The sequence below is a fragment of the Pezoporus wallicus genome, unplaced genomic scaffold, assembly GCF_028554395.1.
Source record: "Pezoporus wallicus isolate ANWC-B61680 ecotype Strahan unplaced genomic scaffold, APGP_CSIRO_Pwel_v1 contig_4816, whole genome shotgun sequence".
In the NCBI taxonomy this organism is placed as follows: domain Eukaryota; kingdom Metazoa; phylum Chordata; class Aves; order Psittaciformes; family Psittacidae; genus Pezoporus; species Pezoporus wallicus.
The window spans coordinates 5,389,307-5,409,871 of record NW_026640990.1 but is presented as its reverse complement, the minus strand read 5'-3'; positions in this window follow the sequence as shown (position 1 = coordinate 5,409,871).

Sequence of the window (20,565 nt, the reverse complement as noted above, 5' to 3'; positions counted from 1 at the left end):
ACTCAAGGAATAGAGAAGTGGCAAATACTAAGTCAAGTCAGGAAGAAGGGAAGACCCTTGAATAGACTTTCATCTATTTTCATCAGCAAATGCTGCATTTAAGTTCACCTCTCATCCCCAGTGATTTGGTAAATCTCCAAATCTCACAATTGTGTGAAGGTGCATTATCTCTCCTTTCTAAAAGAAGAAAATCTACAAATAATTTATTTTTAGGAAAGAGAGAGAATGTTAGCTATCTACCATCTCAAGGGGCAAATCTGACAGGTATTCAAGATATTCCATGAATTATGAATAACCTGTCCATGGTTATCAAGCAGTGGAAGTAATATGCTTCAAGAAATTAAGTTAGAGCTATCTTGGCTAATAGCATAATTATGAGAGCAGGAGGACTACTCACAGATAAAACAGCTGTTTCTGTAACTGTATGCTCCACAGATTTCATCGGGGATTCTTTTTGGGAGGAAGCAACTGACTAGTGGGATATTCCAGAAAAGCAGGACTCTGCCATGGCATTATTCTTATTATAAAAGCACAAGTTTTATGGGGTGTTGCATACATTGAGGATTTTTCTGATTATATCCAAGTCACAGAATCACTGAAGCTAGAAGAGACTTCTAGGAGTCGTCAAGTTTGACACCCACCACAGCCCCTTTTCCCCCAAAAGACAGGTAACTTAGACAGCAAGTTGTTCAGGGCTATCAACTTGGATTTCTACTATCTCCAAGACTGGAGACCCCACAGCTTCTTTAGGCAACCTGTTAACAACATTTGGGCACCCTCGCAATATGAAAATTTTTCTTATGTTTAAATGGATTTTCCAGTTTTGATTTGTGCACTGCTCTTGCCCCGTCACTGGGCATCACTGAAAACAACCTGGCTCCATCTTCTTTTCACACTCCTTTCAGGTATTTGTACACATTAATAAGATCCACCTGAGCCTTCTCCTCTCCAGGCTGAACAATCCCAGATCTATCAGCCTCTCCACATGTGTTCAGTGCTCAATTTCTTAGTCATCTTTGTGACCTTTTGTTGGACTCCTTCCAGTATGCCTCTTGTATAGGGGAGCCTAGCACAGAATGCAGCACTCCAGATTTGATCTCACAAAGGCTGAGGGGAAGGATCACCTCCCTCAAGCTGCTAGTTACTCTCTTCCTAATGTAGCCCAGAAGGCAAGGACCCAATCATGGACCAAGGTCAGCCTGGTGTCCACCGCCACCCACAGGTCCTTTTCTGCAAAGGCATTTCCCTGACATTTGAACCACGGGTTGCACTAAGGTTTGGAATTATTCCTTCCGAGGTGCAGGGCTTGACTTTTGCTTCTGCTAAACGTCAGGAGCTTCATGTCAGCCCATTTTTCCAATCTACCCACATCCCTCTGAACATCAGCACAACCAGTTGGTGCATTAGGCACTCCCCCCACTTACTGTCTGCAAACTTACTGAGTGTGCACTCCATTCTGCCATCTATGTTATTAATAAAGACTTTAAACAATATTGGCACCAACATCAACCCTTGGGATACACCACTCATGGCCAGCCTCCACGTGGACTTTGTGTCACTGATTATGAATGATTCCATTTACACATTAATTCTTCACAGATTACCAATGTGTAATGAGGTGTGTCAGGTAAAACTGAACTCCATTCTACACAGGTAACTGAGGAACAAAACACCAACATAGCACTTGTGATTGTGATGGCTCATCAGAACTCACTGGCATCTCTCAAGCCAGAAAGAAACACAGGAAATAAATTGCCTCTTCAAAGCAGCAGCCATGTGAGATTAGAACTGTGACTGCTAACAGGGCATAGAAACTTCTTCACAGTAGATTTGGGCTCACATAACCCAGTACTGTCTAATTTTCTTATCTTTAAGTTACTTGCTAGCTTTATGTTTATTTCGCTAAATAGAGCCAAGAAAACTTCATCTATCCATTACTGATTAATGCAGGGAAAATCCAAAGGATTATTCCTATGGTATTATCTAACATGTACATGTCTTAGATGAAAATATGTGTTGACAGTGCAGCATATATTTCCTACTGAAATGAAATTGGTCAGTACAGTTAAAATAGCATCCAGTTGCATAACCAGAGGACCGAGTATTATTCAGAATGCTCCTTACCTTTTAACTCTGAACACAGCCAGGGCATGCAAAAAAGTGGGCCAGGTCTAGGAGAAGGGGATACTCAGAATTATGAGTGGCATCCCACACACAAGAACTCAACACACCCACACTGCTCTCTAATGTTCCTGTTTTCACTTATGCATAGGTCTTATATCATCATAACCTTCTGAAAGATTGATTTATCTGTCCTACTGGAAACTGCTTACTTGTCAGGATCTTGGCAGATAATCTGCCACTAACCTTGTCTGAAAAGTTATTGCCATTATCACACTCAGTTACACCTTTTGCATTAAACTAAAAAAGAGTAGGGAGCTACAGCCTTCCTGCTGCAGGTGTGAGTTGACTCATACACTTATTCATAAAACTGGGCAAAACAATTCCAATAAAGAAACAGTACCTCCAAACCTTCATCAAAACCTTGACCCCAAGGTCAAAAATACTCTGATAATTCTCTAACAAAATGTACCATGTCCTTCCTTCTACATGCCTTTAAGTGGTTCACAGTGATTTCAGATTTCTCCCCAAAGTCAGTGAATTCTCCCAGTTGAATCTCAAACTCCTCCTCTGAGCACGCTTTGAGTTTTCTTTTGCTTTTGCTATTGGAGGAGTGGTATGATGAAGGAGTGAGTGAGTGAATCCTGCAGCAATGAGAGGTTACTAAAGCATAGCCCTACACTTGATTGGTCTTTTCTCTTTTTCCATTAATGGCTTTTCTCCTTCTTTGTAAATTATCTCCCAGACTAAAGCCACTCCTGGATCTCAGCAGACATTCAGAGCCACTCTTGCTTTTGGTAGCACTGATTTATGAAGCCCTTATAGGGATAGGCTTAATCTATCACAGGAATTGTTTTTTTCTCCTCCCAGAATCCAATATAGCAGATGTGATGAAGCACCTGTATAATAGGCTTTCTATGCTGTCACTGCTTGAGGATGTGGTTTACCACACTATATATGAATCATGGTTTGCATTCTGAGCTTAAGTAAGCCTGGGCAGGCTGAAAGAATTACAAAAGTGAACTGTGGAGATGACAAACACATGGAATACAGTGGCTGAAGCTCTTGCTGAAATAAATGAATTGGTATTTGGCAGCAGGAAGCAGAAGACACTGCTTATGTTAAACTATCCAAAGCAAATATTCCAGTACAGTAAATGAGGCAGAGACCAGGGCCTTTTTGAAAAGACTAGCTTGCAATTATTGTTTCTGTTCCTACCTGTCAGGTAAGTCTGGGAATAGCTGCTTCTGCGTTTGTCCAGCTGCATTTCTATAGTCGCCAACCTACTTTGTCTATGTCAAAATTTGCTAATGTGAAAATACAAGGACAGAATTTGACCCTGCATTGAATATTGGATTGTTTGGACAAATAGTAAACATGCTTCACGTAAATATTTTAATACTCCAAGATTCAACAGTGCATTCTTTTTCTTTTTTTTCTTTTTCTTTATTTTTTCTTTCATTTGAATACATAAATTTAATATCAGCAAATGCTTAATGCTTTTTTTCCATCAATCTACCTTCAAGCCATACTCTTGGTAGGCAGAGTTTTTATTTCAGGAAGACATGTTTCTGTCTCATGTAAAAAGACAGGACACAAGAGAAGTTAATTTGTTCATCAGATTAAGTAACTTGAAATAATCATCAAGGAATACTCAATAAATTTAGTGTGCTGCTTCTAGTACAGAACGCTGCAATCTTTCAACAATAATATATCAAATACTATAACTGGCTTATGTTTTCAGTTATTCAATTTATAAATAAATGGCATTTATGGCAGATTAATTTGAAAATCTGCCTCCAAAGATTTTTTCAAATTATGCAAACACATATTTTAGAATCGCACTTGTCCCTATCAAGAGATGATTGTGGAGTTGTCTGTTCTCCTGGAGTTAAGGCAGCATTACTATGCATGTGAGAGCTTTCAATCACCCACAAAAAACTGAGAATCAAGATCTAATAGTCTGTAATGTTCTGTAATGTAAATGTCTACAATTCCTCTCTGAATGAGGAATGGGAAACACACTTGCTGCCAATTCAGCTGAAACATCACATCACACTGAACCAATTCCAGGCTTTGTGAGGGAGAAGGAAGTTCTGTGGTTACTGCCCTCCTCCTATACCTTTGATCCTTGTGTCAATTCAGGCAGTAGTAACAACTTGATTCATTGAAAATCAGCATAGATGTCAATTTCTTCTTATACAGTGTGTAAAATCCTTCATCTATTCAACTTAGCACTCATGGAATGAGACACAGTAGTTTTGAAAACAGATACAGCCTGAAAAAAAGGCACCTTTTGCAATTTTATGCTATTTATTGAGTATCTCTATCTGTAATGATTACACTAAAACCTCAAAAGACTCCACAGAATATTTCCTATTTATTACAACCGTCTAATTAAGATTATATAAATTGGCATAGAACTATGTAATCTTTTCTGTGTGGCACAAGGCACATGAAAATGTGGTAACAGTAACAAGGAAACACTATATATTTGATGTGTTGTAGAGAAACAGGCAAAGGGACGTGGATTTGGTAGCTAAAGCCTAGGGCAAAGTCAGATCCATTTCACTTGTTTGGAAAGAACTGCTTGGCTTGAGCAAGATTCAAATATATCTGATCTTTTACCCATTAAAGAAAGAACAAAAGAAACAACAATTGAGCTTAATTAGTGACTTACGCATGATTTCATGGCTTATCTGAATCAAGGGATAATGGTTCTTTTAAAAGCTTAAAACCTCAGCTTAACTCAGCTAATTGGTTTTACAAATACACACATTATTTTTAAGAAGCTGCTGCTAAGACAACTAGTTTTAGAACAAGCTTTCACAAGTACCCAAACTGAGTGTCTAAACATAATAACATTGTTGGTGGATCCTTTTCTGGTTTTATTTTAGAATACCCTGAACATTACATGATGTGTTTTTAAGGCCCACTCAGTGTTTTGGCATGATTGAGCACAGGAGCACAGGATGCACAATGATGTATGTTTTAGGTGGTTCTTTTTCGAGATAGGAGTCTGTTTCCTTCCTTCCAGATCTTTAAATCAATACAGGACTTTTCCATCAAGATGGAAAAGAAAGCACATTAAAATATGCTAGCCTCTGTGCTAAGCTGTACAGGTTTATCAAAAGATGTACACTGCCAGCAGGGAAAGGGAAGAAAGTCGCATTAAAAAAAACCAGAATTCTTTGTATTTTTAACCTGTTTGTGGCAGGGACCATAGAAAATGCCCATTATACTTCACAAGTAGAATCTATTTTTTTTTTTTTTATTATGATGGGGTTTTGCTTATAGGGTTCAAAGGAACTTACGCATTTTCACTAGCTCACTGAAAATCCACAGAAAGGCAGGCAATGCCTTTCAAACTAAACACCCCATCCAACTACCAAAACCTCTGAAGTTGTTCCTCTGCCCAAGGTATTCAAAGCCCTTGGCAGTGAAGAAAATTTCCTGGTAGGAAGCTCTCATGTATCTTTCTTTGGCTGTGTGGGGAGCCAAGGTAAATCCTGGCTTAGCAAGATGTGAGAGTATTTGTAATCAGTTAGGGCTGACAGAGCCCAAGGCTTAGATGGAGGTACACCCTTGGTTCCTTTTAGCTCTCTTCCCTGCAAGCTACCATTGTACAAATAAATAGATAATACACTGTTATAACGATACCATTTGAAAACAATTATGACACTTGCCTGGACACAACTTCTAGAGCAAAATCTCTCACAGGAGTCCACAACACAAAGGTTTTTCTTGACAAAAATACATCAGTAAACTTCCTATCTGAGAATCACTGAACTGCAAATGATATTTTGAAATCTGTGGGAGCAGAGGCCCTCCTTCCAAAGATATTCCCGAGAAAGGCTGAAAAGAGCTGGTGTAGCTAAACTTGCTGCTTTGACATTGTCAAAGATGGAATCAATAGATGGAAGTTTTCCTTTCAATGTTATTTACATCTGGTCTAGGTAGGAAAGTCAGGCTATATAAAACAATATAAGTCTATTTGATTATGTTTCTTAGTTCTTCAGAAGCAATAGAAACATAGTAATATTGTAAATGGATATGTTATTCTGTGTATACTTATCTCTGCATGGAAAGGCTACATAACCTATGGACAAAGTACCATAAAGCACCTGTGTACTCTACCCATCACATTACTGCTTGGCATTTCAATACACACAAAACTAAACAAGCCACTAGTCTAAACCCATGTGCTCACTGACCAACTCAACAGAAAAGTCAGTCATCCTCCTCAAGTCATCTTCTTCATTTACACATCCAGATAACTGTGATATTTATCAGGAGTTGACAATCTCCAAGCAGTTATCATCTATGAATAATAATAGCACTCCTCAAGTTTGTGACTTCGCTTCTTAACTCCCCTAAAGTTTCCATGGGATCTTTATTTTTTCCTACTTGTTCTGTCATATTTTGGGAGGTCTGTTGGATTTTTAAACATCTAATAAAAAATGCTTCAGGGAAACAAATAGATTTATTTTCTGTAAGGGACTTCAAAACCATCTTAACTTCTTAAATAATTATGCACTATGTTTATAGATTCTCCACATTCATTGCTCTGTTTCGCTTTAGTCTTTTTGTGCTACATTATACTAGTGATCCTCCTTGCAGAGGTTTGCAAAAGCACACAATGATCCTACATTTGACTGTTTCATTTAGGTATTTCATGTTTAAAGGCTCCTTTGTGTCTGCTAATATTATTTTTCATACAGTTGTAGATTTAAAGTATATAACTTGTTTTCATATTTCTTTTACCCGATCACAAACACTTTTAAAGTTCTCAAAAAAATATTGCAAATTGAAAGCTTATGCTATCAGCATGAGTTTCAACACATTTTGCCTCGCCTTTCTTATTATCTGAAATAGCCATTTTATCTGCCAGAAATATCCTGACATCACTATAAAATAAATCATATTTCTAGACTATATTTTTTTCTTCTCTTATAAGCAGCTAGAATTTAGCTAGATATCAGTATATGCATTCACTTTTCTAAAACCTTCCAAATAACCCAATTTCTCTTTAAGGTGTTTAAACGTGCAGGCTGGAATATTTCTAAGAGCATATATGTTGTCATTCTGAAATGGAAAATGAACTTTTTTTTCCATCCCACAAGAAAATAATGTTCTTTAACTGGAGAAAAATAACTTAATAATAGCCCCAGCAGCCCTTTGCATTAAGCAGTGCCTACTTTCCAGTTGCACTCCCTAAATAATTATGTGGAAATGGCTGTTATTATTAGCCTAGGTTGATCTGCCTTTGCATTTATAGCTGAATTTGTATCATACAAAACCAACATTTCCATTTGCATCTTTAATATTCTCCCTAACTTCAAATGTTTTCCACAGTTTTTGTTTTCTTGTGGATTAGGTATTTTTCTTCTACTTGAGCAGCTTAAATAGTTTTCACAGATTATGTATTTATTTATCTGAAGGTGAATTTCAAAGTCTGCTTTGTTTTTTTAATAGACAATTTTTTCTGTTATGCTATAAACTAGAATAATATTAACCCAGACAAGAGAATCAATTGTTTTACTACTGTAGAAGTGTTGCTATTATATAAGAAACAATTAAGTTTGGTATGGCTTCTAAGTACATTTTCCACTTCCTCAAATAAACATGAGTTTATTTGATTTAAGAGAGTGCTACCATGGTCTGAACTGTTACTGAAAACCAGCCTCAGAGTCTTCAGCAGATCAAACTCAAGACCAATTCAGATTTCATTGACTGCCCTTATTGAGGCTACCTTGCCCATTTTAAAGTATATCATATGAAGATATCTATTTGGTAATTTACTCTCAATACACACCACAATAATTTCTCAGGTGAAAGTGTTTAAAAAGGATCATTAAAAATGCTTCAGTTTATCTTCTAGCTAGCCTAACAGAACTTAAATGCCTAATCACACAGTAGAAGGCTCAGCAAGGATCTGGAATCTAGGCATTACACAAAAAAAACGAACACACACCCTCACACAAAATGTTCAAGCACCCTCAAACAATCTGGCTCTTTCACAAAAAAACTTGGAAGAGATGTAACTAGGATAAAAATAACTAGGGATTGATGTTATAACTATCTCACTTCCTTCTAAAATTCTCAGGAATAATCTTCCTACCCACACAATCCTAAAGCCAGCAAGATCAATGTATTCTGTCCACATATAAATTATCATCCGGCTGCAAAACTTACTTTTTGCCTCAGAAGCAAGCTAGAGTCACCTCAGGAAAACCTGAGTTCAGTCACATAAGTGGTGCTTAGTTAGCCCAAGGGATAAACTGACAACACAGGGGAAGTGGAGTTCAACTAGCCAACATGATTAAGAAGGGAAAGCCCTACTGGTTCACACGGTTTTAAGAGAAGGCTTAGGCCTACCAGAAAGGCAGGATTTTGCTGTTCACCCACATTGTTCCACTGCTGCTGGAGCTGAGAGCCTGACAAAGCAAAATCCATCTGCTGGGAGGCCATAGGTTGTCTGTCATCAGGAGCTACACAGGGGAACTAGAGCTGCTGTTGCTCAGGGAGAGATGAGCTGGGGACCAGGTGGAGGCTGGAGGAGCCATGATGCCACAACACAAATGGTTGATAAGCTGTGGAGTAAGAGATACTCTTCAGCTTGTGTTGTACTAATTACCCTAATTTCCTTCCATCAAATTTCAGCGTTGCTCATCACCAAGGAGAGGATCTGCTTTTATATAAAAGCAGAGAGTCCCTTTTGTGTCCTAGCTATTTACAGAACCATCTGAACCAATCCCTTAGTCACCGTAAGCTTTGTAAGACAACACATATGTGAGCAAATCTTGTGTTGAATGTCTTAGAGTAAGAAATTGCTCCAGGCCCTGGAGTTCAGAGCCTAAGAAAGGACTGGAATTGACTGCTAGTGTACACCATGGACAATGCTGGTATTTATAGCATCAAAAATCACTTTAGCCACATTACTGTAGTAAAAAATCAACTATTTTGTGGTGCTTTGTGCTTTTTTCCTGTTTGTTGTTGTTGATTTGAACAATTTGGTAATTCATAATCAGTCTTCCAGTCTCAGAGAGATTTTACCCTTGCAAGGGATGACAGTAATGTAAAATGGCACAAAATAAATACTACTTGTGGCAGAAGGACATAAAAGCAATGCTTGTGCTATATGACTGCTGGAACGGGTTATTTTACTAGATTGGGTTTTTCTTAGTTGATAGTTTTCATGAGTTACTTAAGAGTCTGTCTTCAAAATTTATTTACTCTAGTCAATCTCTTATTATAAAGGTGAAAATCGCCGCTTCCTTGCTGTTTCCCTCCTAGAACAAGCCTTAAACTTTCAATAGTTTAGGTTTACAATAATGTACAAAAAAGAAATTCCAGTGTAGGTAGATGTAACTGCAGACCATTAATGTTTTACAGATCTGTCAGCACTGAATACGTTTAACAATGATGTCTGTCAGACACTACGGTTTTGTGAAAACAATTAGTATTTGTACAATGTTATCATATCCAAAAAGGAAAGTATTTCTCAGAAATTTCTGTGAATGCTTATGAATTAGTAAACGTAATAATCCTCAAATGAAGAAAGCAAGTTCAGTTGCAAATCATTCCTGCAGCATAACTTTAAAAGGTAGAGGCAAAAATATAGAAAAGAAATAAAATTTTAAAAAGAACTAGACATCTAAAAGCCTATAATTCAACCTCCTTGAAAAGGAAATCTGAAAACAGAGCTGTCCCATTTTCTTAAGTCAATTAAGGAAACTGGGGTTTACATGTAGACAGGTCTGATTTCCAAACGTGATGACACATATTACTTGTGATGGCAGCATTAGAGTAACACAGAACACACTGTACTGCTGGCACCAGTTCAGGTCTCTTTGAGAGCTCCTGCTGAAGGATACGCTGCCAGGAAGGGCCTAGATATTGCTAACAGAGGAAGCCAGGATAGAGCTTCCCTTACCAAAAAGATAATATTATTCTTTTCAAACAAAGAAGCACTCGTATCACATTTCATTTGCATTGACTCAAGCATTCACAGTGTGCAGACTTGCTCTTGCATGTTCATTGTCAAAATGAAAAAGCATTTTTTAAATTATTTTTTAAAAATGCTTAAGTCAAACTAATCCAGAGAGTCCTTTACATCAGTCCATTGAGAATAGAACACTCATGACAGAAACCATTAGTCTTGCTGATTTGTCTTTTATTTTATTTTTTTTTTTAATAGAGACTATACTCAGGTTTTTTACTTGGCTTGGAGAACACTTCCACATATGACAGTCTCACAAAATCTGTGAATCGAGACTGCACATCATCTCCCCATTTCACTATCCCCAGTAATAATTGCTATGCTCTGTAACAAATGCTATGTATCTAACAAACGCCATTCAGACTATCTGCAAATGCACAGGTGACGTTTGCATAGAATTGAAGTTCAGAACATGCAATTCTTTGCAAAATGATAGCTCATGTTTACATTACAAGTCTTACAAGTCCTTGTCTTGACTGGCACATCCAAAGATAATATTACTAAAGTTATAAAATCCACAGGCGTAGGCTCAATAGTCTGTGCTTTAAGAGAATTTGAGCTCACATACTGGGGCTGTTTTTCAGTCTGAAGACTCCACATACTTTGTTTCTCTTCTCCCTTCCTCCCCCACTTCTGTGTTTGTACATTTCCGGAAAAACAGCAAGAGCCACGTCAGTTCAATCATATTTCCTTATAAGTCTAATTTAGCCATTCAATGTGGCAATGTACTCTGAGTTGAATTTGTTCTGCTGCTTACCTTATTTGAATGTATCAATAAATCTGTTTCTCATCTATATTTAGGGAACAACAGAAAATAATGAGTGCAGCTCTTCAACTGAGTAAACTAAATAATAGCAAGAACATAGATAGCAGGTGAATTAAAAGACCAGGTGAACTACCTCACTATAACTGAGTATTATTCACTTAATGAATCACTTCCAAGGAAGATCCCATGTTAGGAGAACAACACACAAGAAGATTGTACAAACACAGAGATCACTCTTGGCAGAAATTTCTCCCCACTATCCTCTCTGGGGTGGGATAGGAATTAAACAGTTGTGGATTTTACATGCTTTAGAAATCTGAAGTTCAAAAATTCTCCTAACAGCATCTTTGCTTTAACCTAAGGATATAATTTGTTCCTACCTTTACCTCAGAAAAAGACAACACATAATTCCTTTTTCTGTAGCCGTTTGCAGTTGTTTTGTGCCCTTCTTGTTCATTCTTTCTCTATTCTCCTTCTCTTTCCCTATTAACCCCCACCCCTTTTTTTTTTCCTTTGGCCTAACTAAATATGGACTCATGGCAAATTCAATCATATTTTCTTCACAGATAACTATGTCTTATGAAAATAGTCCTTTAAATAATTTGCAGATTTTACAAAAAGGCAATAGACGATCTGAAGATTAAGATCATAAGGTTCGTACTGAGCACAACCGTACAATTTTGTTGAAGCTGCAGGACTTGGCAGATTTAACCACAGGCTTCAACAGAAGCAATATTTACTTGAATATTTATGAAACCCTTTGCTTCAGACCTATCAGATGCTCTATTTAAACCACTTATCTCCAGGTCTGTACTCTGTTAGCATCTGCATTAAAACAGAAAATGACAAACAGCTCACCACACATGGGAATACGCTGGGACATCTTCTCTTCTGAATTATTCCCACTTAAACTAGGCGCGTGTCATGACAAACCCCTATATTCTAAAATAAATTTTGGCAGGAATGTTGTTTGAGATCATCCTGAATACCAGAGCTAAACTACAGGAGAAGAAAAAAAAAAAAAATGGACATTTATTACGAGAGTATCTTGCTGATTTAAAAGTGCAGTTTTATCACATCCTACACAGAAGGAAGCCTACCAGTGAATCTTGGTAGCTTCTATCAATACCTCTGATTATGCAGGTTTCTTATTTTGCCTTTCATTCCATCCCTCAACTTAGCCTTGAGAAAAGTTGTCACCATGCTGTAGCTATGCTGCCTGTTGCTGTGAGAAACAGCTATGGTAAATAGGACATTAATCCCTTCTGTCTTTCATTTATTCTAGGCATGGGGAGCGAAGTATCCTTGTAAAAAGGATACCTATAGATTTAAATCCCAAGTGAAGTAATTGTTTCATAAAGGCACTTTTCTACCATGTAACATTATCAGAACTTCAGGAAAGCTTCAATTCAGCCTGAAGTCCCTGAGCTGGGTAGCCTGAGTTGCCCCCCATCACCACTCTTCACCCCAGCAGGGCTGGTGAGGAAGACCACCCCTAGGTTGTCGTTTGAGGGCCTGAACAGGAAGCCATGCTGGTCCAATGCCTGAATTGCAGTAACTTTAGAAGACATCTATGGCCGTTTGGTTTCACCAGGTGCCAAAGACACAGGAGGATACAGAAATGGCTTGTAGCTGCCATAAAGCAATACCATCTCCACTCTTCCTCTCAGACTACAAGTCTGGGACTTTTATGCACACCAAATAATTGCTGGAGTTTAGATATACAAATAAAATGATGTTAGATTTAAATGGGTGTAATGCATCCCTTTCCCAGCCCCAAGGAATATGGAGTTTTACACTCATAAATACATTTTCATTGCTAGAGGGATATGGGATTTGATACACCCTCTCAAAGCAAGAACTGCTTGCAGGATCTTATCTCCACTCGGCCTGAGGGACAAATTAGGCAGGGACTGAACATGGATGTTTTCTAATGGCTAACACCTTCACTATGGGAAATTTCTTCCTTATGACTTACAACAAATTCCCTATTTTTATCTTTAAAAATAATGATTAAAAAAGAAAACCAAAGAAAACTGCTTAAAAAAAGCTATTTGCATCAGAGCCAGCTCATTCTTGTATAATGAGCTCAGAATTGTATTCTTTTTCCAAAATGTAAATTGCCACAATTCAAGAATGTAAATCAAATCATCAGGCTTAACTGAATGGTACAACTGCATTTAAAGTGCACACACACAGATATAAAGCCTAAGTTCATTCATGTTCCTTCACCCACTTTATATGCACAGTGCAAGTTACAAAATGGCAGGGCTTCTTTAAGGAACTAATCAATGCTGATGAATAAACTTTCTTTCAGTTGAGATAACTGACCCCTCCATTTCCTCTCCTTATATTGCAGATACCTACTTACAGTTTACTTTGTTTCATTTTGTTTTATCAAACCTTTTGAAGAAAAGCCTCAGCTCAGATGAACCGTTCTGAGCAGTTCTGCCTATTACTGAAAATCCAGAATTTAAAATTGCTTCTCCAAGTGTTAACCAAATTCCCCAATCGATCTTCTCTTTCCTCTCAGAATCATTCCTTATTTCTAATTTTTTCTATCACAGAAATCCATTATTGTATCAAAGGGATGTGAAAGTAGAGCTCTCACAATCTCTCTGTTATATAGTAGAACTGCAGATAGCTCCAATTCAGCCCCTGCTAAAATAATAGAAGGTAAATTGCAACACCCACATAATTCCACATGAGCAGAAAACAGAAACTTTGTTTGCTTCATCTGCAAACTTGATGGCATAATTTCATATGGATACAGACAATTAGGTAATCCTTTTGTTTTAAATCTTTCATAGCCCTTCATTGTTTCATTTTCATTGAAAACAGCTGGTAACCTTCATCAATGAAAACCGGGTTTGTTTTATTATTACTTTCTGTTCAACAGGTTTAATATATACGTGAATCATTTAAAAGGCCTGTATAAGTCAAATATATTGACTTTAAAACAAAAGCAAGGCCTTTTGCTTACAGATAGTAAGGTAAAGTACTTGATTTACTGAAAGGCTTAACATATATAACAGTGAAAATCAGCTAAGAAAATGAAAATAAATTGTATTATGCTTCTTGTGAAGAGAGCTGTCAGAGGTAAAAGTCTTTTTACATGATGGCTCTTTTAAAAAATAGATTAAAAAAAAACATTTCTTCAATTAATCTCTATAGCATTTTGGGCCTTGTTTCAGCAGTGACACACATGTAAGGGGGAATAGAGAAAGCCAGAATAAGGGAATGCATTTAGAAGATAAGAGACTCCGTTGGCTAGGGAAAAAAGTAAGCCTTTATTGTTATTAAAGACTCTCACACTGCTGTCCCTGTTGCCATCAGTGGACCAACCGTGAAAATCCATATTAAAAATATGCCATTCTCTTTACTAAATGACATGCAGTTCTACATGTAACTCATAAGGCAAATTCTAGACATGTATGGAGAAGACATGTATTTATATTCAGCATGCTACACTTTATTTTGTCATATCCATGTCCTAAACTACCTACATGTAAGCCATGTAAGACAAATTTAATATATATGTAGCTATGCATGTGGTCCAAAGAGAAAATTCCACCTTCAAATTAATAACAATACTTGAAAAGTTTTCATCCCAGTAAGATGTCAGATGTCTGGTGTGAGTTGTCATTCAGAGAGGGTTGTCTATGCACACAGCAATGAGGCAATATGTAGCAATGAGGTTATGTTAAACCACATCAAGGGAGGGGATGCTAAGGGACAGGTGTGTTTCTGCCTTCACTACCTAATGGAGATTGGAAATATTTTTTCAAAATTCTACAAAGATTTTCTTCTTCTGAAGGGTCTGACTGAACTCCCCAGGGACCTGAATGATACATCTACGTCACCCCGCTTTTCTGGGAATGACAACAGGTGCAGCTGCACTGAAACAGCTAACGAAGCATGGCAGAGCACAGCCTTTAACAAACAGGTTTATACCAATAAGAGCTGAGGACCCTGCCACTCCATGTAGACTTCAATCCCACTGTGGCTATAACACTGAAACTCTGAATTAGGATATTTGCATTAAGTCATAAACCCTTCTCCTCGTTGTCCATTGCTTTACAAGCTTTACCCACATTTTAATTAAGACAAACTCTCTGCATGGGAGTAAAATATCATGGCAAGGGAGCTACTCATTTGAACCTGCTCCAAGCTGGTACAAGTAGGAACACCTGATGCAGGTAGCAGAATCAGACCCATATGCTTTTCATACCAATTTCTGGCTTTTAATCCTATTAAGAACACTAATGTAATGTTCCAACCCCCATGGCAGAGGGGTTGGAGCTAGATGATCTTAAGGTCATTTTCAACTCTAACCATTCTATGAGTCTTTTCAGAAAAGAGTGAATAACAGGTTTTTTTGAGTTTTTTTTCATCTTAGCAATTACATCCTCACTCTAGGCCAGTGTCTTCTATTATGATTGCTTAAAGACCATTTGAATTAGAGTTCCAAAGAATAATATAACCCTGTGTGTGAAACTGAATCATAGAATACCAGGTTGTGAGGGGACCCCAAGGATCATCCAGTCCAACCTTTCTTGGCACAGTCTAGACAAGATGGCCAGCATCCTGCCCAGCTGAATCTTACAAGTGTCCAATGTTGAGGAATCCACCACTTCCCTGGGGAGATTATTCCAATGGCTCATTGTCCTCAGACATTTTCCACTTGTGTCCAACCAGACTCTCCCCAGGAGTAACTTGTACCCATTACCCCTCATCTTTTCCATGTAACTCCTTGTAAAAAGGGAATCTCTATCTTCTCTGTTGGCCCCCTTTAAATACTGGAACATGGTGATAAGTTCTCCCCTGAGCCTTCTTTTCTCAAGGCTGAATAAACCCAGTTCTCTCAGCCTTTTCTCATAGGTCGGGCTTCCCAGTCCTTTGATGATCTTTGTGGCCCTTCTCAGGACCCTCTCCAGCCTGTCCACATCTTTTTTGTAGAGTGGGGACCAAACCTGAACACAGTATTCCAGGTGTGGCCATACAAGCACAGAGAATAGTGGGATAATGGCATCTTTATCCCTGCTGGTGATGCCCTTGTTGATGTAACCCAGCATCCTGCTGGCTTTCTTTGCTGCAGCAGCACACTGCTCACCTATACTGAGCTTGTTGTCAAAATATACCTAGAGATTCTATATACTTGCTTTCTGCTTGCTATTGCATGATTAATCACTGACTCCTTCTGTTGTTTTCCCCCACAAGATTTCCATACATCATATTTGAAAATAGTATTTTGCTCTGCTCATACTTGACAAAAAAATTAATGCACCTGTCTCGATGATTTTTGTTGTGTCCTCTTTCCTAATGAGCATTTTTCATGTTAAAATGGGTCTATTGTAAAAAATACTGTATTTGCTAGTGTCTCCAGAGTCTCGCTCTGTAGACATGTAAGGGAGAAAACACAATGAATATAGGTAAATTGCAAAGAATCTGGTCACAAAAATGCCATGTTCCTGGTAGATCTGTCCTCAGAGTAAAACTTCTTTGGCACGAAACTAGCATAGCACGCCTACATTACTTTCTATCCCTTCCAGATTTCTGGGCAGGAACAGCAAGTTCCTTGGGTGGATGGTCTATTTTCCAGCTTTTTCACCCTCTAGCTCGAGATGTGATTTGTGAGCAAACCCCTGTATTTCAAGGTGCTACAGAACTGTAGGGGTGGAAAATGCCAGTTCACATTTTTTCTTGATAGTCTGCCACCATGGAAACCTGTAACACCCTAGAGTTACCAAGTAAGTTACCAGCTAACTGTTGGGTAAACTTCCAGCAAAACCAGGTAGTTTGTTGGGTTTTTTTCTCAGTTCAGCTTCCTTCACTGTTCAGCTAAACACTAGACTCACACTTTTTCTTAGGGACCTCAGCAACCCACTCCAACAATATGCAGTGTCTGTGTGGGCACCTGTATGGGCTGTCAGTGCTAGTGCTGGTCTCCACAGGAACCCACAGTTCCCTTCTGACAAATGGGAAGGGCTCAAACATTAGGAAACAGCACAGAAAGAAGCAGCAAGCAGGGGAGATGGCCCACAAGCAATGGTGTTTGACACGATTAACATGAAATTTCCCTGGCTAATCTTTTAGACTTCAGACTACATCCCCTGTATACCATGTTAGAAGCGTCAAGTACTTTGTAAAAGCTAGGCTTTTGCTCCATTTTCTCTGGGATAAGGAATGGTAGGGAGAGTTATATTTTCATTGATACTGCCTATCTCACAAATACGTTTAACTACTAACTATAACCTTGCTTTGCAAAATGCATCTTCTTCTTGTCACTTAGGAATTGTTCTTTGATATGAAGGAAAGAAGAGATGGGAGGGGTGCCTAAGATTCCATCCCCAAAAAATGTTGCACTACAAAATGTATTTTCCTCTACCAAAGGAGGGGATTACAAGAATTTTGTTGTGCAAAAATCTGTCTGAAGCAGAATTTCTGTGCTACAGGAAGGTCATCACAAATGTAGACATTGAATGCAATCAAAAGAGGTTTTGATGGAAGAGAGGAAGACACTGTTTGCAGAATAGCACTGTTGCTTATTTTGACAAGTGAAATCCTACCTTGCTGTATTGCCCTTTGGAAAAGGTTGGCTATGCCTTAAGTTTTTGCTCACCAGAGTATCTAACCCCTAAATCACAACAGCTCTGTCCTGCCCTGACCCTTTGCAAGCACTGTTATGCTCAGTTATCAGAAAATTTTAAGGAAAGGGAAGGGAGGGGAAAGGACATGAAGCTGAACACCAGGAAGGTCAGAAGCAGGGAGGGAAGGGGTAGAATATTTCGACCCTGGTTTTCAAATGGCCATAAGCCTGTGTGGGCCTGCCTGGAAAAACACCTATTTGCATGCAGATGGAAGAATTTTAAGTGGATAATTTTGCCTCCGAAATTGAATCTGTTTTCACCATCATGATTCCACGCAGTCTTTTGTCCTTCTGTTAGATGCAAAAAGAGATAAGCAACAGCAGTTATCCCTGTAGCAAGTTGGGGACATCATTTATTTCTGTCTCAAGTAAATACCCACTCATAGTAATTTTTAAATTTTGAAAAGTTCTATAACAGCAATGGTATAGTATAAATTTATATGCACACAAACACACATTGTTTGTGGGTGGAGAGGCCATGTAAGTATCTGATGTTCATCTTACAGCTGAAAACCAGATTACCAAAAATAATATTGAGATGCCAGATATTTTCTTCCACTGCACCATATAACAAGAAAGGAAAAGAAGATCTGGTGGAAGGAGCCTGCTGTTAAGGGAGTCAGGAGAACAGAAAAACTGAGCTACTTCCTTTTCTGACAGCCCAATGACATGGTGCCAGGCTCTGGTGGCTCATGGCCCAGGACTGTTTGAGAACAGATGGAATATACCATGTTCCATTCTGAAATTAGGGCAAGTAAGGGAAAAGAAAAGCAAAAGGAAATGAAGCTCAGATCAGTACTTCCTGACCTGCACTTCCTCCACAGTGCTTGATCCAGAGCTTTTTGAAGTCTACAGAGAGAGCTCTGCTGATTTCAAATAAATTTGATTCAGAGCCTGAAGGAAGAGGAAAAAACGTGTGGTATGGCAGAAAGCTCACATCATGGCTCTCTGGAGGTGGACAGAACTTTGCCGAGAGCCATGTGTGTTTATCAAATGTTTCCCTTCCTTGGATTGCCCTTGAGACATGTTCCATACAGCAGGACCCAGTGAAAAGATTTAAAATATGGTTTCATTTGCATATACTTGACAGAGAACATAAATGTTCTTTCAGAAGATTTGTGAGTCAAATAATGCTTTTCCTCCCCCTATCTGGAACAAAAGAATATTTCCACTTTTTCCCAGAAAAATGTTCCTGCAAGAACATTGTATTAACTCTGTATATTACTTGAAAATTTTCAGTGATGCCTTTTTGTTTTTACTGAACACAGTTACTACATTCAACATTTCTTTGGTCTTTTAAGACTGGTCTTGCCCCCTACAACCACTTCCAGTATCTCCACAGATGCACATTCATTTCAGTGTTCTGTAACTGGAAAGCATTTCATTTTTCCCTCTAATAGCAATTTATTTTGATGTATTCAAAATGTCCATCAAACTCTGCAACTACAGTCATTATAAAAGACCCCAAAATTTATGTGCCTTCATTCTGAAAGAATTCTCTCAAAAAAAGGGAAAAAAAAAAAAAGGAAAAAAGAAAAAGAAATCTGTCATTCATACTACCTCTTAGTCCAGTTTTATGTGTATCAGATGGTTAAAATAGCTTTCTGGAGCTTCATACATCATTCTGTCTGGAAAATAATCACACAATACTCCCATTCCTCTCTCTCCCAAAATAACCACATAACCTTCATAAAATACTCTGAAATAATAAATTATACATAGAAGATATTATGTATTCAAATATCCCATGTTCTTTGTTGAGCAAGCTAGTAAGTGTGACATAGTGTGAGCATTTAGCTTATGATGGTTCCAGAGGACTCCATGCTGCCTGCTCTGTCTCACAAAATACAGGGTCAAGGCCAATAAAAGATGAAGAAAATTTAAATTCAGGATGCATGTAAGTACTTGCAATGAAAGCTGAGACAAGGTCCTAAAATCTATAGCCTTCTGTTTGACAAAATGATTAGAGGAGGTTTCAGTGTTCAGTTGTGAGAAACTCCTTCACTGCTTAAGCTGAACACAATGCAACAAACAAACCAAGCAGCATATATGCACGTGATAACACATTCAGTGGAACAAGAGCTGAGCAGACAGAACAGCTCACTTGGTGTTCCTGCACAGACACACATTTGAAATGGTAGATGGACAGGCAGCAATGGCTTTAGAAGGGTCCAACAGGCTAAAGAAGAAGTTAAAATGCCATATTTTAAAATGTGACAAACAAAAAAGCTTGATCAAATCTGCTGGTATGGTCTGCTTGCAGATGAAGTTGAAGTTTGGGCAAGGGGAAATCAAATGCCTCCAAGGCTACCAGTGAAGCAAAAAATTACATTAGCTTTACAGCCTGAAGCATATTTGTTAGTATTTAACAAACTATGTGCTTCATTTAAATACCGTTGCTGGTAGCCAAATAAATTAAAATCACCTCGTTAGGCTTTACATCAGTGAAGTTAAAAAATTTAGAGGCTTTTCTTACCTTCTGTCTAGGTGTCTTTCCACTTGTACAGTCAGTGCCAATAGGGACCTATGTCACAGAGGCCTTTCTCCATGTCATTTGTCTCTAGGCATCCTGAACCTAGGTGGTTATAAGGAAAGACAAGGCACACATACAATCTCAAAATATTGCCACAGTTCCACAATCAAAAATACAATATCACTGTAATATACAAAATGGAATGACTGAAGCATTTGCAGCTCTGAGGGCCCCCTTGCTGCCCTCTGATAAAGACAATGAAACAAGCATAACCAAACATAAAGAACTGATTGTATTTCACTACCATGCTGCACTAAATACAGGTATAACCCTGCATAGGGGAAACAGGGAGGAGGTGGACAACCAGCTTCTGCTCTTCACTTCTCCACCTCTCTTATAAGGTAACTTTGGGAGAGTTGTTTCATTTCATGTGCTTTAGCTAACATGTTTGTAACATGGAGATAGACACTCCAAGCCCAGATTCAGACTAATTTTCCCCTAAATACCCTTGCAAAGTATTTTTTCTGGTAAACATTTCTGAAGATCTACAGGCA